The sequence below is a fragment of the Erinaceus europaeus genome, chromosome 2 (genome assembly GCF_950295315.1).
Source record: "Erinaceus europaeus chromosome 2, mEriEur2.1, whole genome shotgun sequence".
Taxonomy (NCBI): Eukaryota; Metazoa; Chordata; class Mammalia; order Eulipotyphla; family Erinaceidae; genus Erinaceus; species Erinaceus europaeus.
Window position 1 is genome coordinate 123,206,443 of NC_080163.1, and position 22,791 is coordinate 123,229,233.

The 22,791-nt window shown below is 38.2% G+C and overlaps 1 protein-coding gene across 3 annotated transcripts in view; it reads right to left on the minus strand.

Annotated features, from left to right (window-relative positions):
• The window catches only part of CDH13 (cadherin 13), a 1,263,374-nt gene that overhangs the window by 532,768 nt on the left and 707,815 nt on the right, over positions 1-22,791 (minus strand). The window lies entirely within an intron of this gene.

A 22,791-nucleotide genomic window follows, 5' to 3' on the forward strand; every position in this document is an offset into this window, starting at 1 on the left:
CTGCTACTCACTCAGCGACGTAAGAGAGATGACTCAGGAACATCAGCGACGTAAGAGAGATGACTCAGGAACAGACTTGTGGTGGCAAGGCAATTCAAATTCTTTATTGATCAGTTTAAAGGGCAGACCCAGAAGTGGCAAATCAGAAATGGAAATGGCTAGGAAAGGGGCTGAGAAAGGCAAAAGGGGCTGGAAAGGTAGGAACTTCCTTAGAAACTGTTGTGAAAGTTTTAACTGGTATGATTAATAATAACCCTGCAAGCAGGGAGGGTCTTGAGGTTAGAAAGAAGATAGAAGACAACAAGGGCAACAAAAGGGAATAAATAAATAAATATAAAAAAAAAGATTAAAAAAAAGAAGATAGAAGAAAGGAATGGAATGGGTAGGGATCTTTCAGGCAAAATAATGATTATGTAGATAATAAGTCTGATAAGACGAGAGGATGGTTATCCCCTCAAGTCAAGCCCTGCCAAGCTCAACCACATTCTCACAATTTCCCGACATTTAAGTGCAATTATATGTAATAATGATATGTACAGAGTGAATTCTATCAGCTAAGAAAGAAGTCATCAAACTCATCTAAATCAGTTGCCCCCTAGAAACTTATTTATAGACACCAAGAATTTCTAACTAACATATTAGAGAGGGGGATGAATATATATATATATATATATTAAACAAACACTTAGTTTTTTTTAATATGAGATACACTTGGGGACCATAGCTTTAAGATCCTGGTATCCTTTGAATATGTCTATGTAATAATTAATTATTGTTTCAATGAACTGAGCAAGCTCCTCAAATTAGGCCCTGCTGGGGATGGTGATTTCTCTGGAGAAAAACAATCCCTTTCTTGAAGGAGTAAGCATTTTAGTATAATTTATAGCTATTAGTGACATTCCAATGGTTGTAGGGACTGTAAGGAGAGAGTCAGGAGTCTTGGAACAAGTATCCTAGGAATAGGGATGTGGTACCCAGGAATGGCCTCTTTAGTGTAGGAATCAAATAATGAGAGGAAGTATCAGCATTCTATGAAGAAGGGGAAAAGCATGCATTGAAGTCTCTGATCAACAATTCCTTCCATCAACATGTCTATCTAGAACATTCTATCCACCTTATCTACCTTCAGATTTGACTGAAACCAGTCTTTCCCCAGAGGCTTTTTTTTTTTTTTTGCAGCCTTGCCCAGCAGAACTGCTGTTATTAGGGATTTTAAGCTATAATAGGTTGTAAGGTTTGCAATGTTAGCTAAATAGATTAGATATTCTAAGGGAAAACTGAAGGTATGATATATTTTTGTAGAGACTGTTGTGATCATCTAAGTTAGGGAAAGATAGGACTAATCATTGGTAAGGAATGTAGAGGAAGAGCAGAACATGTGAGCAAAGGGTCAGGTGAAATTTGTATGTTGGTATATAGTGGTCCTAAATGGATCAATAGTTAAGAGTGTGAACATCTACATGTGGATTTTAAACTCCAGGTTCTATACTAACTATTTAAGAGTAGATGCTATCACCTTTTGTCTCATGTCCTTGTCTGTAGAATTTAGAAATAATTAAACATACTTCATTGGATTACAACTATGGAATTAGGGTTTAGAGTATTTAAGTGGAAAATGTCATTTTACAGTCAGATATATGAAAGTGGAAAAGTCATTTTCCAGAAAATATATCAGCTAGTTGTAACAATAAAATTCACTTCTAAATCCCATAATGGTGGACTGATCCACACAGAATGGTTGTGCTGGGAATTTCTAAGGGCATCTCCCACAGCTCTGCATTTTATCCTTAGGTTTAATTTTTTTTAGAAAAACTATTTAGTTTACCCAGTCCAATCCCTATGAACTTGAAGGCAGATTCCCCAGATTATAAAATCTTCAGAACCTGAACAAGCCCATTAGCCCAAATGATGTTTTGCTGACTGCTTTTGTGTGGCCTGGTAGATCTGAGGCCCAGTGAGGAGTAAAGAATTTCAATGAGCTCTGTACTAAAACTTTGGATATCTATACAATCTGTACATATATCATAAAACAGACTTATTTTATACCCTCCAAAAGTTAGTTTTAAGACACAAAAAAGTACTCATGTGGCATTAAGTTTTAGGTGCAGAGCATAATGGTTCAGGTAAGGCATGAACTGGATATTCCCTTTACCTTAAATACCCTCTCAACTCACTTTTCCACATCATTCAGGGTTGATGACGCCACAGAAGGAAATTAAAAAACAACCACCCCCCAAAATCATTTCTATATCTATCCCTTGGCCTTTCAGTCCTTAATAGGCCCCCAACAGTGGGTCATATAATTGTATAATGTTTAAACTTATCATATGTCTCTCTCACTAGATGATAGTTTCTATATGGCTGGAAACTGTCTTATTTGTCACATTTCCAATGATTACCACTGTGCCTGACATAAAGGAAGGCTCTATAAATATTTGTCAAATGAATAAACAAGAGGCACTCAAATGTGGGTTAAATGAATTAACTATCTAAAAGTCATTATGAAAATGAAGAGAGATAATGGATGGGAAAGCATTTTGTAAACTGTAAGGCATGACACAAATGTTTATTTATCACCATTATGATATGAAGGATGCATCAGATCAAACGTAATTTGCACTGACAAGATCTTCACATGGATCACTTAGGTTTGAAGAGATTATTCCAGATAAAGAGCCTTGAATTAAATTATTACCTCCCAATTTCAGATGATTGGACAGTAGCTTTTTATTGGAATTGATTTGTGGTCACTACATACATAGAATTTATTACAACAATTTTCTCTAATGATTCTAAGTGAAAAATTCTGGTCAAAGACTTTGCAGGAAAAGATAAGCGTCTCTATAAATAAGGTTGGTTCAGAAGTGTTACATTCCACTCAAGCACCATAAGTTACTTTCTTATTTTCATTCAATAACCATCAGTACTACAGTTTTCAGAATTTTATGGTCATGGGTGTACATTATGTCTTTCTGTCTTTAACTATTTTTTTCCATGCACCTTTTTATAAGAAGTCCATTATCCTGAATTGGTGCTTAGAGTTTGCCTCTTTGAGGATAGAGTTTCCATCTAGATACAACCCTATTTTTAAAAATAGTTTTATTATCTTTATTTCCTTATTTGATAGAGTCAACCAGAAATTGAGAGGGAGAAAGACAGAGAGACATATGCAGCCCTGTTTCACCACTAGTGAAGCTTCCAAACTGCAGGTGAGGACCAGGGGCTTGAATCAGGGTCCTTGTGCATTGTAATATACTCACTCAACTAGGTGTGTCACCACCCAGCCCCTTAGATACAACTCTAGAATGCTGCCAGAGACCTTAAACCAGGATAGGGGAAACATTTAGTACATAAAATGTACTAATACATAAGAAGTAAAATGCGACCACAATGAGAAGAAAGAAAGTTTAGGTCACAGGTTTCATACAAGGAATGTTGTGTTTTAACAATATAATGATTTCTTTGAAAAACTAATGGGAATGGGGCATAAACTCTAAGTACTTTGCTGGTGGTGACAGTTAATAAACTGTCTCTTCAGACCTAACTGCAGGGTTAGGATTTACTAGGTTGAACAGAATTATGCTCTGTGGAAATTTGGTATTATTCATAGCTGTATTTTCAGTACCTAGAGACAGGCCTGGATAGTACAGGCAGAGGTAAGAATTGTAGAATTAATATTTGCAATTTAAGGTTGGAATTGAATTGCTTAAGGTAATAGAAGAGTGATGTAGACAATCACAAGAGGATTCCCTTTCTCAGCTGCTGGGTTAAACTGTCCTTATTGATAAATATAGTCTACAGGATAATTGGATGTCCGTTTGAAATTTTGCCAAATTATTCATCTGTTATGGTACATATAGTTCTTTTCAAATTTGTTATAATCATCTTTACTTAATATTTGGGTAGAGATAGCCAGAAATTGGGCTACCAGAAAAAACTACTTTACCATTTGCAAAACCTACCCCCGTAGGTGGAGACTGGGGGCTGGAACTGGTCCTTGCTAATTGTAACATGTGTGCTCAATCAGGTACACCACCACCCAGTCCCTGTACCTATAGTTCTATTCAATCCTATTTGACTAACAAAGCTTATTGATTGTGTAAGTATCAATCCCTTTTAACTGTCAGCTCCTGTTTGGACCTGGCTGGCCAATTGCCTAATATTTTCTCCCATATAAGGGAAAAAGGAACCATTTGCTAATGTAAAAGTCTTCTAATTCAAGGCATATTTTCAAATATATGGGCTTTGGTTCACTGCTGTGTAGTGGGCTTTAGCTTTATTAATTAATTAATTAATTAATTAATTAATTAATTTACAAAAAGGAAACACTGACAAAATCATAGGATAAGAGGGATACAACTCCACACAATTCCTACCACCAGAACTCCGAATCCCATCCCTTCCCTTGATAGCTTTCCTACTCTTTACCCCTCTGGCAGTATGGATCCCAGGTCATTGTGGGATGCAGAAGGTTGAAGGTCTGGCTTCTGTAATTGCTTCCCCACTGAACATGGACATTGACAGGTCAATCCATACTCCCAGCCTGCCTCTCTCTTTCCCTAGTGGGGCAGGGATCTGGGGAATTGGAGCTCCAGGACACATTGGTGGGGTTGTCTGTCCAGGGGAGTCTGGTTGGTATCCTGCTAGCATCTGGAACCTGGTGGCTAAAAAGAGAGTTAACATATAAAACCAAGCAAGTTGTTGACTAATCATGAACTTAAAGGCTAGAGTAGTGCAGATGAAGAGTTGGGGGGTTCTGTTCTGTAGATAGCTAGTAGGCATATTTTAGTTATATTCCAAAGGTCCTGTGGCTATACTGGTTTTTTTTTTTTCCCCTGAGCCTGACATCTGATATGCAGGTGGATCCTAGTTATTGTCTGGGAATATGATGTCATAGCTGGAAAAAAAAGACCAGAAAGCTGGATCATGGAAGTAGCTCCCAAGTATGGGAAAGGTGTATAAATATTGTTGACTATAAACCCCATCGATCTGATGTCATCTGGGGCCCATATTCAGCTTAGGGCCAGGGAGAACAGAAATAAGTGGTGGCACACCTATATACAAATAATATCAAAGGACATAAATTATGGTATGTTGTGTATGCTACAGAAAATTCTTACAGAGGGATTTTTCAAAGTTAACTAAATTGCCAAATAATTTGATTTTAGCAATAACTATCTATTGCCTTCTTAAACCCAAAGACAGTAGGAACTTCCCGCTTCCTCTATAAAGCTTATATTTCCCCAGTCCTGGAACCTCTAGAGTGGGACTCACTTTACTGCATGCTTCTCTCAATTCATACCAAATGACATCACATCTGCTGATCTCAACCTAATCAATGCAAGGAGCACCACCTCCTTATGTTTCACTTCACACTGTGTCCAGAGATTTCAGGCATGGAATGTCAACCCTTCAGCCTTATTACTCCGGTGAGACCTTTCATTTCATAGGATTCTCTAATTCCGTTTCAGGTGGTTCACTTCCTAACTGGCATTAAGGCAGCATCCCCCCTCCCCTCCATGCTCCGTTGCTCACACTATGGTCTATTTACATAATCATTGTTTTGCCTGAAAGATCCCCATCACGTTTTCCCCTCAGGGTATTGCTAATTCAGTTAAAACCATTGCAACAGTTGTTAAGGATGCTTCCACCTTCCCAGCATGCCTTTTGCCTCTCTCCACCCCCTTTTCTAGCCATTTCCATTTCTGACTTGCCACTTCCAGTTTTTACCCCATAAAGCCCGCAGCTGTTCTGGTTTTGCTCTCTTTCACTTCAGTGTCCCGACTCGGAGAAGACCCAGAGAAGAGCTGGTGTGCCTAGCGGGAGCCATTTTGCTAGCTCCACATGGCCTAAACAACACAATAGACCCCTTTGTGGGCCCCCATAGGACCTTGCCCTCAACTTGGATCAACAGTGGTAGAGAATGATCCATCCTCTGAAGGGAGGCTGGACAATATACTATAACTGAGGAAGATGGGTCCTGATATTGGGGAAGCTTGGAATGTTCCTACTGATGACCACAGAATGTGAGGTCAGATCTACAAGGATGCAGAGGTCAGATAGGCTCCTAAGCTGAATATTAGCTTTCTTTTTAGCAGAGAAGTACCACAGCCTTTTCCATTTTATATAGGAGCCCTCAGGGGGTTCACCAAATTATTAATTGGCCCAATTTTCAAATAGAAATATAAACTGAAAAAGGATGTCTCAATTACTTGATACTTGTAATTTAACTTAAAAAGGGTTTAGAGGCGGCTGCTACAGTGCATAAAAGTATTCACTGCAGGGAACTGGGAACTGGTTTAAATAATACAAGGTTTACTAGGGTGAAACAGGTAAAAGGTAAAATAAGCAATCATTATCAAGGGTTAAGAGTATATTAGGTCCATAAAGTCTGAATATAGTTATCAAAAGTTTAGTCCCATAAGATAAACAATTATCAGCTCTGGTAAAGGTTGCTTATAGCTGTATAGGGGTCTAAAAGTTTACTGGCTAGCAGAGTCACATGTGTTCAGTTCCCAGGACTAATCCCTAGCACTGCAAAACCGGTATCATCTGTTTTCCATCTACACCATGCCTCGGCCTCTCTTGAGCTTAATGTGCAGCTTGGCGATACGAGAATCCGGCATGAAGCCCAGCCAGTCTATCTTGGCGTTACTCTCAATCGCACCCTATCATTTCACGAACATCTCATAAAAACTGCAGCAAAGGTGGGCGTGAGGAATAACATCATTGCAAGACTGGCCAGCTCCTCATGGGGCGCGAGCGCTTCCACACTACGATCATCATCTCTGGCATTATGCTATTCCACTGCAGAATACTGTGCCCCAGTATGGTTCCGTAGCCCCCATGTCCACTTGGTCAATTCCAAATTATATTCCTCCATGAGGATAATTTCTGGAACCATCCGTTCCACCCCGGTTCCATGGCTGCCAGTTCTTAGCAACATCGCCCTGCCAGATATTTGTCGGGATGCGGCATCATCTAAGTTCATTTCCCACGTCTACGCTCGACCGGACCTGCCAATATACGTGGATATCTTTGCCCACCCTGTCCAACGCTTGATGTCTCGTCACCCAATCTGGTCCCCTACGCCTACACTGAACTTCTCTGTTCCAGTCTCTTGGAAACAGAGTTGGCAGTCAGCTGAGGTAAAGAACAAACACCTCATCACAGACCCCTGCAAGCGTCAACCCGGCTTTGACCTAGCACGTTATGATTGGGCCCTCCTCAATCGCTATTGAACAGGCCATGGCCGGTGCGCCGCTATGTTCCATCGCTGGGGAGCCAGAGACGACCCGAACTGCCCCTGCGGCTACAGACAGACTGACCCACATAGTCAACGACTGCCACCTCTCCAGATTCAAAGGAGGTCTCGAAACTTTACATCAGGCTCAACCTGACGCTGTTGACTGGCTACGGAAGAAGGGCAAACGCTAGAAGAAGAAGAAGTTCCCAGGAGAAGTAGCCATGGCGGATACCTGAGGCACATCCACTGAGATGCTTCTGACCAGAAGAAGAAGCAGCAGCCAAAAGAGAGCAACCTGCTCGAAGTCCAGTGCTTTTATATATTCCCTTCTCTGTCTGTCCCACCTCAGGGTGATGTCATTCGTATGCTAATAGACCCAAACTCCTGTTGGGGTCAAAACAGTTACTGATACTTGGTAGAATTCTAAAACCAATCATTAAACATCTGGCCAAAGAAAACCAGCACACATTTCCAAATTGTAATAAAAATTTTCATCAGTAGTATGAAAGATTATAAGGAAGAGATTTTGAATTTTATAGTTTATCACTAATGTGTGAAAAACCAATAATAAATACTACATAAAGTATAGATATTACATATTTAGGATCAGGTAAATTTACTCCCAGACACCACAAAGTCATAAAGTTTGGAAGTGAATGACTGATGTGAACATTAATGACATGGTCACAGGCCCAGGCAGTGGTGCAGCTGGTTGAGTGCACACATTACCACATGCAAGGAACCTGGTTTAAGTTACCAGTACCAACCTACAGGGGTGACGCTTCACGAACAGTGAAGTAGTCTTTCCCCTTACTTCTCAATTTCTCTCTGTTATATCAAAAATAAATAAATAAATAAGCACATAAAATTTAAAGACATGGTCAGCAACCCGAACACCATTCAGTTGAATGGTGTGTTGTTTTGCCATGTGCATAAGCTAAGTTCCAAACTGGCCCCCACTGGACTGGAGAAAGCTTGGGTGCTGTGGTTTATATCCTTCTTTCTCTCTATCCCTCCCTCTTTTTGAAAAAGTTAGCTCAGAGTTATGAAACCGCAGGGATGAATGAAAAAAAATTAATGAACAGGAAGTCCACCTTACATACCCACTGGGATGGATGCACCATGCAGTCTTATATAACCTGGGTTAAGGTCTCAAATTGTCTGATCAGATTCCATGTAACACCCCCTCTCCATACGCACACACATACACACACACACACACACACACACACACACACACACACACACACACACAACTACTTCTACCAACTGAGGGCACACCCTGAGTCACTGAGTAGAGATTGCTTTGTCATGTTGTGGTGCTATTTCAGGAACTCTATTGCCTGTTTAAAAAAATGGTGGAGCTGTCTCTAGAGCTGCCTCAGTATAAGCAGGCTTTGTAGAAATGTACAGAGTGATTCACTAGGTGGTAGAAATGTTTAGGAAGAAACAAATAAAGGGGAAATATCTTAAGTTATGGTTCTCATAAAAGAAAAGTAGGAAGGGAAGGGGAAAGAAGAGAGGTGAAAACACAGGATATATAAAACTGTCTTTGGCATAAGGAAAAGAAGCAAATCTATAAATATAAATGATGTGTAAATATTTCTTATCATGAGAAAGCACTCTTGGGAAGATAGAAGATGATAGATAAGAACATGTCTTGAAAAAAAAGCATCCTCTAAACTTGAAAGAGAATGATTAAATGTCCCCTCTGCATAGACAAATGCCTTATACATATATAGAAAGGGTCTGATTTCACACATGGACTTGCACCTACACATATGTTGTGCATATATTCAGAGATTTACACACATCTACCCACAGATATCAGTCTCCATAATTCACACACTCTGGCTCATAATTTAAATGTTTTGAATTTCACAAGGGGGTGGTACAATAAAGGGAATTTTCTATGGTATAGCATTAGCTGTAATTTTAAGATGTACCAAACAAACCATATTTCCTCATGGGCATATTATTACAGTGAAACACTGCCATGTCCCAAACTGTAAAACTAGAGCTCTCAGACTTCTTTACGTAAAGCTGTTTCCTCAATATGTATATTTATTTTATCGAAACACAGCATGGCAGAGCCATCTTAGCACTAAGAGAATCATTAAATACTTATGTTATACTGTTTTAATTACAAGCTGCCCCCTTTTCGGGTTTATTTCAATGGATTATTGCCCTGCTGGGTAACAGTGTATAAGGAAACAACAGTATTTCTTGCTGGTATATTGGGGAAATTAAAATTCTCAATACTACTTTAGTAATTAATTTCCAAAAAGAAACCAGTTTAGTTTAATAAAGAGATTAATGGAAATGTTGCAGAAGATATATTTCTCAGGAGGTGTAGTACATTATTTTCTTGCATTCAAAATAGTAGAACCATTTCAAAGGACTTAGTAAATCTATCCTTAATCAATTCTGTTTAATTTAGCATAGAAATGCTTTTTAGGGGTTTAAAGAAGAGAGCAAACAAAGCAGATAAGATTGTTCTTTAAATAGAGAGGAGATTGAGCAGTTCTCTAGTGTCCAAATTATCTGGATGATAAGTTGACATTATCTAGCAAAAAAAAAAAAAAAGTTCAGGGAAAGGAGATGAGGTCATGGCAGACGTTGCTTTGGTCTTAGATTTTAATGGACCATGTATGAAACCCTCTGGTATAATTCATTGATACTGCTACCACTCACTAAGGTCAACAAAACCATTTATCTTTTACAAAATGCTGTTTGAATGTACATTATTTCATTTACTCTTTATAATAATCATAGAAGGTACATATAATCATCATTAAGCTAATTTTTGTTGATGAGAAAATTAAGGTATTAGAGACATCAGGTGATTTTTCCCAATATACACAGCTAGTAAATGACAAATCTGAGACTTAAGTTCAAAACTTATTTCAGATCATATGTTTTTTCTTTTTTTTGGTCATGATTGAGACTTCATCATTCCTTCTTTTTCAGAGAGAGACAGAGAGGAAAAGAAGCCACAGTACCAAAGCTTCCTTCAAAGTTGTGGAAGCTGAACTATGCTTGCTTTGTCAAGTGCCCATACGAGGTTTTCTAGAGTAGTCATATACTGTATAAATTCTGGAATAAGACTTTGGAGGAAGGATTTACAATGGTTGAGGTGGGCCTAGAGGACTCAGTGTCTTCAGAAAGTGTTTTTTTGGTATGAAAGTAAACAGGTAGCAAAGAAAGATGGTAATACTTAACAAAGGGATATATACTCTCTTTCACTTCTCCCTCTGAATTATAAAAGATGTGGACATAAAGAGGTATGAAGTGATATAGAGAAAATATTATTATTTAGAATACACATTTGATAGTAGATTAGCCCAACTTTTGGTAATAAAACTACAGTCCAAAAAATCTTCCTGGTGGCAACAACATTAGTCAATTCATAGTGAGCAAATATGTGAATTTGGGAGCATTCTGAAGCTAGATTCACTGAGAGGTCACATTTTCAGATTTCACTTGGGAGTTTCTGGACTGGGATGACCCTAGAATTATTACTGGGTTTAAGATACCTCTGCTAAATTTCAATAGCACTCTACCTTGCTGTAATATTTTCCATGTTATTATAATGACTTCATTAGCTTTGTTGTCATAGTAGACTACATCTTTGTATCTTCACATACCCAGGTCTAAGGAGATAACCTGGAACAACTTAGATAATTGATATTTGAGACATAAAGGATAATGTACTTATTATGTTAGTATTAATTAAATATTACATAATGTTTTAATGAAATATGATTATACAAATCCATGATGATAGGATTTGTCCTGCACATTCCATGTTTCTAGGCATCCTGAAGAGAGAGACTGTGATATTTGGCATGCCATCCAGTGAGTTGTCTGCAGTGATATAAATTATGTCATGCTAAAATAGCTGAATTTCTGAGAAGCCTTATGTTTTCAAAAATTGGAATAAAAATCAATTGCTTTTCAAAAAGAAAAGGAGATGCCATTGAGTTCTGGACTTGTGGAGTCACTGTTTCTCTGTTACAAACACCAACAATATAAGGAACCTTTGCAGATAAAAGTGTGTCCAATTTCTGAAAATTAAAGCTAAGGAAATATGCTGGTCAGATGCAATAGAAATAACTCCAACAGGAGTCGGGCTGTAGCGCAGCGGGTTAAGCGTAGGTGGCGCAAAGCACAAGGACCGGCAAAAGGATCCCGGTTCGAACCCCGGCTCCCCACCTGCAGGGGAGTCGCTTCACAGGCAGTGAAGCAGGTCTGCAGGTGTCTATCTTTCTCTCCTCCTCTCTGTCTTCCCCTCCTCTCTCCATTTCTCTCTGTCCTATCCAACAACGACAACAACAATAACTACAACAATAAAACAACAAGGGCAACAAAAGGGAATAAATAAATAAAATAAATATTAAAAAAAAAGAAATAACTCCAACTATTTTTTTGACATGCCTTCAGTCTTTCTGCTTTGATCTTGCTCTTGCAGTTCAGCTTGTGGGCAAGTTCACTCCAACAATAAAGAGCCAAAGAATGTTAGGCAGAACCTAAGAACAGGATGAAGAACAAAGCAGCTTGCTGTGCTCTTAGACACTAATTTTTTTGTGAACAAATATACAGCTTCCATTTTCACACCCACTAGTGGACTATGGAACTGAGATAGTATTTCTTAGTTAATCATACTGAGTTCACATCATATTTTGACAACGCAATGCTTAAATTGGGAAAAGTACTGATACCGGGATGATATACATACTGTAATTTATATATTTCATATAATATCACTAATGCTCTCCAATAATTGTATACATACACATATAAATTGTATACACAATTTATAATAAAAATATAATCTATTATCTATAGTTTGTGTATCTATAAAGTATAAAGTTTATTTATATGTATTCTATAGTTTATGTAAATATGATTTGGCATACTTCTCTTATAATTTGACATGTTTTTATAATTCATGTCACACAAATAAATTTTTATAAACCAGAAAAAGTATCGATCATGCTTTATGTTGTAACGATATTGAAAAAATAGAGTTAGTGTATGAATACCTGCCCTGGCACATGTGAGTAAGTGGCAATAGCATTTCTATGAGCAGAACCAAGATGTGGCAGACACATCAGCTGCATACAATCTGCACAGTGTCTCCATCCAGTTTGTCTCGTATTAGTGTTCCACAAAGCTTTCTAATTTTTTTCTTACAAAATAAAAAGGCTATAACATGACTCTGAATATACATATGCATGTATATGCATGCATGTATCAATATATTAAAATCAAACTGGACTGTAGCTATTTTGATATTTACAGCTACAATGATCAGGGCTTTACTCTGTTCCTATCACTGTCTTATTATCCATATGTAGGTGTTCATGCTGATGTGTGTAGGCATGTGTGTACATATACCCATCTCTACATATCTATAAATTTTTAATCTTTGTGATAGTCCTCAGAGGGATATATTATCATAATTATTGGTCTTGCCACCTGGGGTTTCACTGCTCCAAATAAAATTTTTAGATAGAAAGAGAGAGAGTGACACCAAAGTACCAAAACTGCCTTCAGTGTTGCAGGGGTCAGGCTCAAGCCAAGGTTGTACTCATGACAAAGCAAGAACATTATCCAAATGAGCTATCTTGCTGGTCAAATCGAGGCTCACAGAGGTGAAACAACATGTTTATATTAGCACAACTATATTTAACTGGGGTGGGAATAACACTAGGTTTAACGCATATCAAAACTTGAAAAATTGGTTGTCACTTTATTCTACCTCATCCTCATCAACAGGGATTGTGACTTATTTATAAATGTATATCTAATAGTTAGCAGAATACCTAAAGCTAAGTTGATGGTTTGCTAAATGTTTGAACAAGCATATTTGTCAGGAAAGAAGTTTAGGTGATACCAACTGGCAATTTATTTGAAATGTTTTCTTATTGGCTAAATAAGTAATTATATTTGAAGATCTATTTTTTTCCATACATCAGTATAATGAAGAGAGATACTGTCATTCAAACTAGGAGGTAGATCCTATTAATTTGCCATTCATGACCATTCATTTTCTCTTGTTAATGTTGGTTGGGGTAGACATTTTGCCAGATTTGGCTAATGAGTCATAAAGGCATATGTGCTGGGAATGTGGGCTTCTGGTAATAAAAGAGACACGACAAAGTAGATGCTCTTTTCGTTCATCATAGGTTGATATGCCTACCTGTGACAACAGCAGCTGTATACCTGCCTTGCATCCATGGAGAGAGTTGGCCATAAGTCAGCACAGCAGAGAAATAGAAAGAACTCAACGCCTTGATTCTAGTTAGATGTTGAATGAACCATCTTTGGGGTGTCCCTGTCCCTCCAGACTTAGTTTTGTGAGATGATGGATTTTCTTTGATGATTATGACAGTTGGGTTGGGGTTTTCTATTTATTTCTCATGGCATTTTAGCTATTTCAATAAAGAACACAAGTCCTTGCTGTACTTTTGTGTGTCACTAGCTCTTTCCCCGCCTCCCAAACATCTATAGCATTGAGGAGGAAAGTGAGACTGAAAACACAAGGTAGCTGAAAGTGTGTAGGTAGATAGTGGGATCTGGAACAATAGTTATCAGAGCGACTGCTGGTTGCAATTAGAGTGTGAATAAAGGGAGATTGAAGGCTTCACAGAAAGGTAAAAAGGGGTGTACCTCAGATGTAGGAGGCACCCCACAGGAGACAAGTAAGGGTAACTAAAGATTTGCCTTCCCTACAAAGCATTTATGGAGACAAAAGTGAAAACTTGAGAAGGATGTTCCTTTGTCAGTCAGCAGGAATGAGATGAAAACAAATTTGTGGTGCTGGTAACTTGGACAACCACAGGAAGTTACTGGTCTAATGCTTGCTACATGAATCCCCCTTATCTAGACTTCCATATCTTAACTTGAAAATTTTGGTAAAGTATCTAATCTGCCTTTCATTCTTTTAGGTGTTGACAGGAGTGTTGAGAGATGAGAAGACAAATCTTTGACAGAGACAGCTTGGGGAACATATGGGAACAACACTGACATGGGCATTGCAATTAGACTATGGAGCTGATGTTATATAGCATCTGTTTGAATAATAGTGTATTTTATGGTTTAGCTACATCCTAACATCATATTTTAGAGACTAGTTGTTCTCCCCCTTACCTTCATATCTAGTGAAGGTAAGCTGGAAGGAGTTAAGACTCTTTCTATGAAGCACGTTCAAAGAATTTCTCCTCAAGAATGAGTTCCTTTGTGAGTAATGGCTGGTGGACTTCTGGCTATCTCAAGAGAGAACAAACAGAACGAAATGGGTACTTTTCAAAAGGCAGATCTTAATTCAGTACAAGAAAGTTTCTTTTTCTAAATTTTTTTATTATCTTTATTTATTGGATAGAGACCATCAGAAATCAAGAGGAAAGGGAGGGGTAGAGAGGGTGAGAGACAGAGAGACACCTGCAGCCCTGCTTCACCCTTTGTGAAGCTTTCCCCCTGCAGGTGGGGACCGGGGGCTTGAACCTGGGTCCTTGCACATTGTAACGTGTGTGCTCAACCAGGTGCGCCACCACCCAGCCCCTTAGAAAGTTTCTTTAATATAAATAATAAATAAAAGATTATTTTATATATTCACTGATCACTGGAAATGTCCCAAATATTTACAAAGACCTGAACAACTACTTCAAGTAAAAGGATGTTGTATGCAAAATGTTGTTGTAGTTACCACAATTGATACTCAATGCTTTAACAGTTGGGAGAAAGTCCAAGCTCATTAGATGAAGAAGGGATTACAAAAGCTGAGAAAGGGCAAAGGACTGGCTTACTTAATGGTGGCCTTTTTGGTCATTAACAGGCCACCCTATTACCTGGGGCCCTAATCAGGGAATCCTAGGATTTCCCCATAGATACGATGGGCCTAGAATTCTAATAGACCCTCTCTCCACCATCACTGGTCACTTCCATCAGGAAAAGTCATGATAAGCCCCTTTATGGGTTCTCCTGGATGATGCCCTCACTAGAAAGTAGCAATGGTAGGGACTGTCCCACTTTCTGAAAGGAGGCTTTTTGAAAGGTCAGCCTATTCTGCTGTTCAAGAACAACTGGTACTGAATTGAGTGAAGTCTAGAATGTTCCCAGTTGTCACCATGGACTGTAAGTAGAGGGACTTGGAGGCTATACAGGCTCCTGTGCTAAATATGAATATACATGAGCCCTGGGTCAGATTGATGTGGTAAACAGTTAATTATATTTATATATTTTCTTCAAGTTTGGAAGCTATTCTCTGCCCTAATCCAGCTTTCTAGCCCTAATCTCAATTGTGACACCATCTTCCCAGACAATATTTTTAGTTTACCTGCAGGTTAACTATCAAGCTCAAGCAAAAATTACTAAAGTCATGGCCTCTTAGAAACATATCTAAAATAGACATCCTAGCTTCTTACCACCCTAAAATCCCTATTCTCGCCTGCTCCATTCCTACTTTCTGGTTCCTATTTATTAAATATTTTTTCCTGCTTTATATCTTACTGCCTTTCAGCCTTCAAGATGCAGATGCTACTGTGATTTCAACCTAAATTTCCTGGACAGACAAAATCACCAATGTGTGCTCACCTCTTCAGAGTCCTACCCAATAGAGAAAGATAGAAACAGGCTGGGGTATGGATTGACCTGCTAAAGTCCATGTCCAGCAGAGAAGAAATTACAGAATCCAGAACTCACACCTTCTATACTCCCAAAAGAGTTTTGGTCCATACTCCTTGAAGGGGAGAAATGTTAGGGGAAGATGACTAGAGAGGTCTGAAACCCAATTCCATCAGTGCCCAGAGAGAGAAGAGGAAAATAAAAGCAAAGACATTTGGAAGTAGTAATAGGTGTAGGTGTGACTTAGTTAAGAGAAGATTAGACCATAGAAAGAACGGGCAAAAATATAGACAATTATAGAAATAATAATCAACTCATATCTGTGACCTTGGGTGAACCATTATATTTTCCAGTGGAATGACTGGGGACACAAGACTCTCATGGTGGAAATGGAGTAGAATTGGACCCCTGATATTTGTAATTTTATAAATCAATATTAAGTCATTAATAACATATATTTTAAAATTGAAATAGTTGATTTATATTGTTCTTTAATAATAATAAGTCATTAACAGTAATAATAAGTTCTTTAATAATAATAAGTCATTAATAATATATATTTTAAAATTGAAGTAGTTGATTTATATTGTTTTTTCCTATTTGATATCTTGTACAGAAACCAGTAGCACTGAATTTATAGAAATGAATACCAGCTCTCAAGAGTTACAATTCCCGTTTGTATACTTTATCCACACTCAACTCACCCATATCTTCCCTTCCCCATTATGTATACTATAGTGCATTCATTTACTTAACATAATGTTATTGAATACCAGATAGTGTGCCAAGATCTCAGGAAATCAAGTTAAAAAATTATTCCCCCATTTCCAATAGGTCCCTAAGTCATTCATAGACCTAATGACATAGCATTAGTTTAATTGGTTGCTTCAAATGTAATTACACTAAAGCCTAATGAATTTAGACTATTAATTATTAAAAAAAAAGTCCTGCACAATTGATAATTCAAATAGGCAGCATATAAGCAAAGGCTTTTTAAAACAGAAAACATAGGCCATCAAAATCATTCTAAATATTGTAGAGCTCTCTACCAAACAAAAACTATTAGTATGTTCATTCAAGTTTTTCCAGTCTGTCCATTATAATCTATGTCACTTAACACTAAAGCTGCATTTGTAGACTTCATCCCATGGGTAAGGGAAACAAAAACAAGATTGAACAAATGAGACTATATCAAATTATAAAGCTTCTACACATCAAAAGAAAACTGCATAAGGATAAACAGAAAACCTATAATCTATGCCATTAATCTTTAAGAAAAAATTTCACTTTAAAGTTACAGATATTTCATGGTCTGGTGGTAGTACACCCAGTTGGAGAACATGTTGTACAAAGACTCAGATTCAAGACCCCGGTCCCTTACCTTCAGGGGAAAACTTCATGAGTGGTGAAGTAGTGAGGCAGGCATCTCTCTCTCTCTCTCTCTCTTTGTCTCCCATCCCGTCTCAATTTCTTTGTTTCTATCAACAAATAAGGAAAAAGAAAGAAAGAAAGAACGACAAAGAGAAAGAAAGACAAAAAAAAGGAGAGAAAGAAAGAAAGAATGAATGAATGAATGACAGAAAGAAGGAAGGAAGGACAGAAACGAAAGAAGAAAAAGTCGCTGTGGCAGATAGCCCTGGTGGCAAATAAAAAGTTATGGATTTTTTTTCATTTTTTACTTTGTATGTTTTTCCCAATTGAGATGTATATATTTTTAAAAACTCAGATAGTTTGAGGGCTGAATGGAGGCTCACCTGGTTGAGTGCACGTTACAATACACAAGAACCTGGGTTCGAACCCCCAGTCCCCACTTGCAGGAGGAAAGCTTTGTGAGTAGTGAAACAGTCTTGCAGGTGTCTCTCTGTCTCTCTCCCTCTGTATCACCCCCTTCCTTCTTGATTTCTGGTTGTCTCTATCCAATAAATAAAGATGATTTAAAAAATATCAAATAGTTCATGGTCTTGGAGGTGGCACAGTGGATAGAGCATTAGACTCTCAAGCATGAAGTCCTGAGTCCAATCCCCAGCAACACATATGCCAGAGTGACATCTGGTTCTTTCTCTCTCTCTCCCCTCCTATTTTTCTAATAAACAATATATATATTTTTTTTTAATTTAGATAGTTCCTCCCAAGGTGGATATGGGACTTTCCAATGAGAACATTCCTCAAAGTCTCTAAGAAAACCTGCATCTTGAGAACTACTTCAGTTTTCAATGGAGGGAATGTGGACACAGAACTCTGGTAGTAGGAACGATATGGAATTGCACCCCTATTATCTTATAACTTTGTGAATTGATATTAAATCACTAATAAAAATAAATAAATAAACATGTATGAAAAACAGCCATTAAGTAATTACAAAATATGCTCATATCTCCCAGTGGTTCACAGTACAAACAGAAAAACTACAGGCATTTCACCATGAAAGGAAGTGAAATTCCCTCTTTTCAAATAATATGCCTTCGCTAAATCTCCTTTATTTATGGGTGTTTCAGGAGAGACAGCATTGGAAAAACTTCCTCTAGTGTTCTGACTCCCTACACAGCTTTGCACACTTCACATCCTCTTTGCTGTGGGTAAGTCAGAGAGATGGTGGCCCATTACCCACCATGTGGTCTAAGAAAATTACTCGTAGAGGGGATCACATGAGACCAAATCTTTCACTCAGGTTTCTAGCGGTGCCTGCTGCTACCCTGTTACAATAAGTTTATATGACTGGAAATTAAAAAGAGATAAGCTGGTTGTGTCTTCTACTTAGATGTTTCAGGAAACTCCATGGCCACTAATTACTTGGTAACTTTTTACTGTGCCAGTATAAAGACAGCTGTATCAACTAAACCTCAGACATGAAACCTTTCCACATGTTACTGTTAAACTAAAACCTGCTAGGTTGGAATGACTTCAGAATATAAACTGAATAAGTTTGATTACCCAAGAGAAACACATACATTTGTTATGAAGTCAGTAAGATTTATGTTGCAGCTCCTCTCCTTCACTTCTACATTTCTGACCAGATACATGCAAAAGGCTATTTTTCAAAGATACAGCAAAGGATTCCACATGTCCCAGAATCACACAGATGTGGATCCAAGTTCTAGCTATGCTGTATGTCAACTTACTGACCTCATCTAACTTTCTGCAATCCATCAAAAATGAAAACTGTCAACGTCTTTTAATTTTATTGCAAAGTTTCTGAGCCTTAATACCAGTGACAATTGGGATAGGACAGTTCTTTAAATAGGTCTGTCCTGTGCATTATATTGAGTTGTCAGATAAATTATGATGCACTTTTGCATAGAAAAGTATGTCATGACTTTTCCAACAACCCAGTGTTTTGCAGCATTACTGAATTCTACCCACTAGACGCAGCAGCACTAACAAGTCAGTTGTGATCAACAAAAATGTGTCCTGACATTGCCAACTATAATTTGGATGGCATAATCCCCAGGGATAAACACTGACTTATTGTGTGTATTAAGTCAAAATGGCTGTTTGAAAGTAGCAATAAGTGTGTTACTGAGAAAGGAAGGGAAGGCAGGACCATAGGAAAAGAATGGGCAAATGTGTATATATATATATGGAGAAGGAGGGAGAGAGATAGTTATAGAAATAGTAGTAAATCCATATCTGTGACCTTGAGAGATCTACTATAATTTCCCATGAAGGGAATGGGGATACAGAACTCTGGTGGTGGGAATGGTGCAGAATTACACCCCTGTCATCTCATAATTTTATAAATCAATATTAAGTCACTAATTTAAAAAAATCAAGAGAAAACAAATATTTTATATGAAAATATGTTAGCATTCTATAAAGTAATTTATATAAAGTTGGAACTTAGCAAATGACTCTGTTTGCACCTGCCCAGTACCCATGACTCTTTGGGCAGGGTCTTAATGATGACTATTCTATTTAACATACTTGATGGCTCTCTCATAAGACTCCATGTACTCTCCTGGCTGTGGAGTGGGTTTGAGACTTAGGCTAGTCTATTTGGAAACTCTCTTTAGAATTTCAATGTCCAGGACAAAGGACTCCTAGGGCCTTTGGTGCTAATTAATTACAACAGTCTCATTTGAAGAGAGACACCCGTCTTCCCTTACCTCCCTAACTGGTTCTTGCTAAGTCAACACTTTGCTGTATCCTCTGCCTTCAAAAAGTACCTCATCATTTTTACCATCAGTTCTAGAAGATTTTCAAATACATTCTCTTCTAATATTTAATTTCATCCAAGTGATTTTTTAAAAATTCAGCAAGGGTGTAATTAATGACATATTCATCCTCTAAAAGTGAGATAGGAGATGATCTTGAAGCACAAAGGGGCACTGGTGGATGGCGCTGTGAGTGACTGATTTGAATCCCCAAATCCCCAAGCATACACTTAGCCCCACTTAGCCCTGTCCTTCAAGCACTTTCATATAAATAGCTTCTTGTGAGTCAGGAGATTGCACAATAGGTAAATTAGCATATGAAGTGCTGAGTTTGATCCCAGCATGTGCCAAAGTAATGCTTTGGTTATCTCTCACTTTTTCCGCTTTTTTCTCTCTCGTTAATAAACAAAATAAATCTTAAAAAGAAATACATTCTTAAGGCTGGATGGTGGCACACCTGGCAGAGCACACACATTATCATGCTCAAAGTCCCAGATTCAAGTCCCCAGCATCCTCTATGAGAGGGTGGTGGTAGGGGGACATTAGGAGTGGTGGAGTACTTTAGTAGGCATCTCTCCTTCCCTCTGTCTCCCTCTCTATCTTTCTCTGTCTCTCACCTTCTATCAATGAAAAAGGGAAAAGAAAAAGAAGATTTAAAAAAAGGCAGGCCATCAGGAGAGGTGGGGCTTCCTGCAGGCACTGAGCACCTTGGAGATCCCCAGTGGGGGGGGGGGGGCATTGTAAACTAACACCTTTAGACCAGTTGTCATCACTCCTTTTTAGATCATGAATTCAATTTACAGGTCATGAGCAGCATTTTAAATAACAAAAGTATAATATAGTATAATCGGAGCTAGAAAGTGAGCACCACCTATTGTAAGAATAGCATTATTCATACAACTTTGTTTCAGTTGTATAGAGGATAGTGGGTAATGATGCAAAACCTATTTTCAGTGCGGGATTATTTTCAGTGTGGGATCAAAAAGTTCAAAAGATACTATTTTTGACCTTCACCTAGATTTGTGCCAAGAAAAAGCCAGATACAAGTTGTTTCACTAAAAGTAAAAAGGAAAATATTTCAATAAATAAAATAAAGTAAAATTTGTTTCACTGAAAGATTGAGAATCTACTTTCTAAATTTATTCAAGAATTATGTTCATTGGGGAGTTGGGAGTAGCAATGGTTTCCTCCTCCTCCTCCTCCTCTTCCATTTTTCTCCCCCAACTTTCTCCTCTGGAAAAGGTGGTCTGGTTCACAGAACCAGAGTGAACTACCATGTTTCTCGATTTGCCTTGTGCTAAAGACTGAAACTACAGTCTAACCCAACCTCTGAGTTGTCTATGATTCAAGACCTACGCCTCTCTGATTTGACTTTGTCTTGTTTAATAAGAATAGGTTTTGAGTGCTTCTCTGCCTCTGATGTTTACACTCCTGTTGTGTAGCCATATGTACATTAGTGAAACAACCCAATATTTAAAACAATGGCATAAAAATCAGCCCAGATAAGACTTATGAGAAGGGTACGTGGTAAAGCCACACCTGAGGTTCTGTTGTCCGCAGGCTCAGAAGACAGATTCCCCAGTCAGCACTATAGAGCATTTCTTGCAGACTCACTTGTCAAGTGCTGAGAGAAATTCTCCCATTTCCTCTGGGAAGCATCCACTCAGGTGGATACTCTCTCTTCATATATTCTCCATTTCACAGATGAGAAAAGCTGGCACTCAGACAGACTAAGAAGCTTTCCCACCTTCACAAAACCTACACCAATAGGATTTAATCCTTGTCCTCTTAGTCACAATTTCTCCATCACCACCTCATGGCCTCCCTCTAACAGCCATGGCTGGGCAATAGCAGCATTTCCCTCTCCTTGTCTTTCCACAATCCCAACGAGGCTTTGCTCCATCCCATCAAGAAGTTTAAGAAAGTGGCTGGCAATTATGGGTGATATTTATGGCATAGTACACAAGCCTTCTTTTATCTTTTCTAGTTTCTTTTGTTTATATAGCAAATGAAACAGTGCTCATTCTGTTCAAAGGGAGAAGGAGAGGCAGTGATGTGGAATGAATCTTTTAGAAGAGGAATATGACGATGAGTGAAAGATCTATTCAAATGAGAGGGAATGGGGTCTGGTCACATGCTTTTCATTTATAGCATTGTGATGTGCTCTATGCCATTAACTTTTAATTAACTCAATTAAAGCAGAATGTCTGACACCACAGTGAGCACATATAAACACCCCATGTTGGTGTCATGTAAAATTAATGTCTCTGAATGGCAGATTCTCTTCTTGCTCTAACGGATCAGCCACCCTAGCCTCATTAATTGTCCCTCATACCTACGTGTTGGTCACACCTGGGATGTGCCAATGGTCTCCAGTGCACATTCAGCTCTGGAAGGTCACAAATCAGAAAGAATACTGGTTACCAGATCCTTCACAGACTGCCTTTTCCTCAGTCACGGCAGCAGCAGCTAAACTATCTTCAGAGCTAAGGTTTCATGAGCATTTTCCCCTAGTTCAGGCATTAAAACTGGCTGGATACCTTTGAGTCTAATTTTATTGGGTATATTAAGAAGGTTCATCTTAATAAACAGAAATATGAACTGTTAAAGCAGACCATTTTCAAAAGGGTATTGCTATTTCAAGTAAGATACACCTTTTTTTTCAGTCCCTTCAGCTAAAAATATTAACATTAAAAATTGTTTTTATAGTCAGATTGAATATGCTGCTATAGAGCTGTGTTTTACCGCTAAATCAATGCCTTCACT